Raw genomic sequence first — 6,000 nt, 5'->3', positions numbered from 1 at the left:
CAGAAAACAGGAGTATATATTAAAGATGCATGGTGGCTATTCTCTGACGGGAGGCTAGCCGCCCCAGAGACAATAACCCAAGGTTTGTGAAGCAGATCCATCAAGGAACACACATTAGAAGGATGGCCCTAGAGACTTTGGTAGGTTGACATTTCTATGTGCCATGGCTCTCTGCCACCACCCATGCTGTTTGTGAACAATGTCTATCTTGTGCCTGGAATAATCCAAAACAAGGACCTACTTGGCCCCCAGGAGTTCAGGAAACAGGAGCCATGCCCTGTGAAAAACTGCTTATGGACTTCACCTAATTGCCCTGAGAGGGAGGGCTATCAGTACATGTTGGTGTTCCTTTGCACCTTTTCAAGATAAGTCAAGTCCTTCCTCACCCAGACAGAGAAGGCACTAGAGGTGACCGAAGTGTTGTTAAAAGACATTATTCCCAGATTTGGACTGCCTCTAAGATCAGACAATGGACAAACACTTGTGGCTGAAATTGTTCAGGACTTAACTCGACTATTAAAAATAAAGTGGAAATTACATACAGCCTACAGGCCACAGAGCTCAGGTAAAGTGGAGTGCATAAACCAGACACTCAAACAGCTGCTGAGGAAATTTTGTCAAGAAACTCATCAAAGGTAGGATCAGGTGTTGCCCATGGTTCTCCTCTGAGTCAGGTGCACTCCCACCAAACAAACTGGGTATTAGCCCTATAAGATTTTGTTCAGCCGACCACCCCCCATCATAAGTCAGATTAAAGGTAATCTCTATAAACTAGGAAAACTAACTTTGAGAAGGCAAATGCAGGGTTTAAATATGGCCATGCAAAAGATGCATGGCTAGGTATAAAAAAAAAAAAGCCTATAAATCTAACAGACCCAATACACCCTTTCAAACCTAAGGACTTTGTTTATGTTAAAAAAAAATGGAATCCAACCACTCTAGGACCCATAGAGGATAGGCCCCATATTGTAATCATGTCTACTTCCACTGCTGTTAAAGTTGCAGGTGTCACACCTTGGATTCACCATAGTCAGCTGAAACCAGTGGCAGCAGTGACTCCCGATGATGACCAGTGGATTAACCAACAAGACCCAGATTACCCCACCCGAATAGTCCTACAGCAAAACCCAACCACCAGTAAGAAGGACAACTGCCCTGCTCTGACCACACCGGAGGCTGGTCAGTCTACGCATGGCTGAAGCTAGAGGATCCTGCAAGCTCTATTGTAGTCACATCCTGGAAGCTGACTAGTCTATGCACAGCTGAAGCTAAGAGGACCATCTCCAGATAAGTAAACGTAGATACAATTAATAAGCCTAGTTATAATTCTATCAATACTGATTGCTCTGTTATTACTGCAAATGCTTCAAATGTCTATGCCCACAGGAAGGTTTGCTGTGCCCATGTGTAGTGTAAGCATGTTTATATTACATACACTTGTGTTCGTACCATTTTTGCCTATACTAAAAGGGGAGAAATCTCTAAAAAAAAAATGCCCACACAGTGTAGACACTACCTGGGTAAGGAATACCATAGTTACAACTCTACTGGACCACACCGACTATAAATGTACAGAAACCAAGTTAGGAACCTGCACATACAATCAGACCACCTATTTAGTCTGTGACCCAAGAAACAATCAGCTATATGTGTGTCATGACCCCACGCTCTTACCCTATGAATTCTGGTTTAAAGTACATATTAAATCAGAGAAAAAAAAAAAGGAGAGCTTATAGCTTGAACCAAAAAAGCCACTCCCTCCTATAAAGGGCCTATTTCCTTGTACTATGATGCCTGCCATGCCACTTATGTTCATAATCCCAAAAACCAGATTATAAGACAAGGACATGCAATCCTTTAAATTTTACTATCTTAAAGCCAGAGCTACCTTTTTGGTCTACAGGACAGACAGCACTATTATGAGTTGATAGACAAGGAGCAGGCCTTAGAGTTCCACTACTCATTGTCAGAAAGACCAGAAGGACTCAAATGCGTTCAACCCCACAATTCCAGGTCCGTAAGTCATTCTATAAGCATTTTCATCAGACAGTGCCTGAGCTTCCCCCATCAACTGAAAACTTATTTGCTCAACTAGCTGAAAACATAGCTGGCAGCTTAGGAATTTCCTCATTCTATGTATGTGGAGGAACTAATATGGGGGACCAGTGGCCATGGAAGGCAAAGAAATTAATGTCACAAGATAACTTCATTTCGCTTAACCCTGCCAGTGAACCAACAGCCTCAGCCAGTGTTTGGTTGTTAAAAACCTCCATAAGTGGAAAGTACCGTATCACGCGATGGCGAAAGGCTTTCACAGAGGCAGTGGGAGAAACAACCTGCCTAGGGCAACAGTATTATGATGAGACTAAAAACAAAACTCCATGGAGAAACACTGAGAATGACTCCTACTTACTAGATCCAAACCCTTTCTCTTGATTCTGTACTCTAAGCCACACTTGGCTTTAGCTAGAGGCTCCAAATGCTTGAAAGGCACCCTCTGGCCTATATTGGATCTGTGGAGCACAGGCATATCAACAACTGTGAGCTAAATGGACAGGGGCATGTGTGTTAAGAACAATCAAGCCATCTTTCTTTCTAATTCCTCTAAAGCAAGTGGAACTCTTAGGATATCCAGTTTATGATGAAAATAAAAGAACTAGAAGAAGCATAATCACAAAAATAGACACAAATATCAAAAAGGATGTAGACATAGGAAACTAAAAAGATAATGAATGACCTCCTGAAAGAGTCATTAAATATTACAGGCCAGCTACCTTGGGGCAAGACAGGTCATGGAGATACCGCACCCCAATCTATATGCTCAACTGCATCATAAGGTTGCAGGCAGTCCTTGAAATTATAACCAATGAAACATCAAAGGCACTAGATTTATTGGCAATACAAGCAACACAAATAAGAAGTGCTATATATCAAAATAGATTGGTTTTAGATTACCTCTTAGCCTCAGAAGGGAGAGTATGTGGAAAATTTAATTTAACCAACTGTTGTCTAAAAATTGATAATAATGGCTGAGCTGTCATGAAAATCACAGCTAGAATGCACAAGTTGGCCCATGTTCCAGTTCAGTCATGGTCCAGGTGGTCCCTGGATTCCTTTTTTGGAGGATGGTTCTCAAACTTCGGAAGATTCAAAACCCTCATTGGTGAGTTCTTGCTTATTCTTGGCATCTGCCTCATCCTCCCTTGCCTATTATCCCGTTTATTAGGAATATTCAGTCAACTACGGAGGCAATAATAACCCGACACACAACCGCGCAGTTGATGGCATTAACCAAATATCAGCTGCTGCCAGTAGAAGAAAAAGCTCAGCTCCATGAAGAGGTGGCAAATAGTGATGTTTTCTATTAACACCTTTGTTATAAAAAGCACCAAAGGGGGGAAATGGAACAGAAATTAAATGAAATTAAAGAATACGTAAGCAGAAACTCAGTTGTATGTAAGAAAACCTAATTCCCCCTGAGAAGAGAAACAGCTGGAGTCCTTTAAAAATTAACTGCCTGTTTTTCTGTGGCTAGTGAGCCTTATCTCTCCTCCTTTCCCAGGCATTTTGAAAGCCCTGTTTCTCTAGCTGTGCAGCTGCAAGGTCACTAGACAGATAAACTCAAGTTGTAAAACATGTTTTTCCTTGGAAAGTAAAAAATTATGTAACGCATATCTCAGTTAATTGAATAACTGTCTTTGTTTCTTGCTTCTGTAATATGCTTCCCCTGCACAGATCTCCCCCTGCTGCCCCACAAAATGCTTAAAAGGTAACTTAACTCTTTGTTCACGGCTCAGTCCTTTTGACGTTAATCCGACTGGGCCAGTGCACCTAAATAATAAATATCCTCCTCAACCCCATCGGTCTCTCTGATTTCTTATCAATCCTGCTACAGTATCCCAAAAGACAAGCAACAAAAACAACAACAAACTGACTCCAGTGAGATGGTGTAACAGCTTGCAAAGTAAAATGCACCACTGCACTCCAGCCTGGGCGATAGACTGAGACTCCATTTGAAACAACAACAACAACAAAAAACAAACAAACAAAATTTATTAAACTTTCAAAATACAAAAGCATCATCAAAAAGTCATAGCATTTCTATACATTAGTAACTATCTCAAAATGAAATTCAAAAAAATTCCATCTACCTAACTGCAGTTTGAAATAAATTTAACCAAAAAGTTGAAACACCTTATATTCTACTCTAAAGAACATTGTACAAATTAAGTAATACATAAATGGAATAATATTACTCATTCATTAACTGGCATTATTAATAGTTAAATATTTGTATTACACAAAATGATCTGTAGATATAATGCAACCTCTATCCAAATACCAAATATCCAAATGCTTTTTTAAAAAGCATATCTAAAATTCATATGGTACCACAAAACACCCTGAATAGCCAAAGCAATCAAGGCAAAAGAAGTTAAGGTATCACCCTGACTTTGAAATACACTACAAAACTATGGTAACCAAAACAGTATGGCACTTGAATAAAAACAGAGATATAGGACAATGGAGCAGAAGAAAAAAGAGCAGAAATACATCTGTGTATTTACAGCTAACTGATTTTAAGTACAGGTGACTTTTTTTTTTTAAGGGAAATAACAGTATCTTCAATAAATGATGTTTAGAAAACTTTATATCCACATGCAGAGAAAAAAAAGTGAGACCTTCATCTCACACCATATGTAAAAACAAACTCAAAATAAATTAGCCACTTAAATGTAAGGCCTAAAACTCTTAAACTACTACTACCAAAAAATAGAGTGAAAGCCCCATAACATTGGTCTGGGCAGCAAGTTTTTTGATTTAACCTAAATATCCCAGGACACAAAAGGAAGAACAAGTCAGTCAGACCACTTCAAATTAAAAAGCTGCTGCACAGAATCTGATACAATGAACAGAATGTGACAACTAAAAAAAGGGAGAAAATACTTGCAAATTATACATGTGACAACGGGTTAATATAAAAAATATATAAAAAACTCAAATGACAATACAACAAAAATAAGTAACTATTAAAAATAAGTAGCTGAAATATTTTTCAAGAAAATACATACATAATGGCCAACTGATATATTTAAAAATGCTCAATGTCAATTATCACAAAAAGGCAAGCCAAAAAAGAAAAAACAAAACTAGGAGATATCAACTCATTCCTGATAGAATGACTCTTATTAAAAAGAAAAAGCGTTGGTAAAGATATGAAGAAAAGGGAAGGCTTGTGCACTGTTGGTTTGGAATGTAAATGAAGACAGCCATTATGAAAAACAAAATAGAGATTTCTCAAAAAACTTAAACTACCATGTCATAACAGCAATTGCAGTACTGGATATATATACAAAACAAATAAAATCAGAATGAAGAAACATTCGCAATTCTGTTTGCAGCACTTTTCACAATAGCCAAAATACAGAATAAACAGTTTAACATCTAATGAGTAAATGAAGACAATGTGGTAGATATACACAACGGGATATTATTTTTTAAATAAGAAAATTCCTTTTCTCTTGAGACCACGTCTCACTCTGTTACCCAGGCTGGAGTGCAGTGGCATGATCTCAGTTCACTGCAACCTCTGCATCCCTGGCTCAAGGGATTCTCATGCCTCAGCCTCTGGAGTAGCTGGGATTACAGGCATGCACTACCATGCCCATGCCCAGCTGAAATTTTTTTTTTTTTTTTGTAGAGACGGGGTTTTTCCATGTTGACCAGGCTAGTCTCAAGCTCCTAGGCTCAAGCAATCCACCTGCCCTGGCTTCCCACAGTGCTGGGATTACAGGTGTGAGCCACCACACCTGGCCTTAAAAAAAAAAAAAGAAAAAAGAAAGAAAAAAATTATATTATTTTAAATCACATGGATTAAGCTGGAGGACATTATATTAGTTGGGATAGGCCAGGCACAGAAAGATTAATATCTCATGATTTCACCTACACATGGATTCCAAAAAACTTAATCCCATTAATGTATAGAGTAAAATGGTGACC

The sequence above is a fragment of the Pongo abelii genome, chromosome 20 (assembly GCF_028885655.2).
Source record: "Pongo abelii isolate AG06213 chromosome 20, NHGRI_mPonAbe1-v2.0_pri, whole genome shotgun sequence".
Classification (NCBI taxonomy): domain Eukaryota; kingdom Metazoa; phylum Chordata; class Mammalia; order Primates; family Hominidae; genus Pongo; species Pongo abelii.
This window is presented reverse-complemented; position numbering follows the sequence as displayed.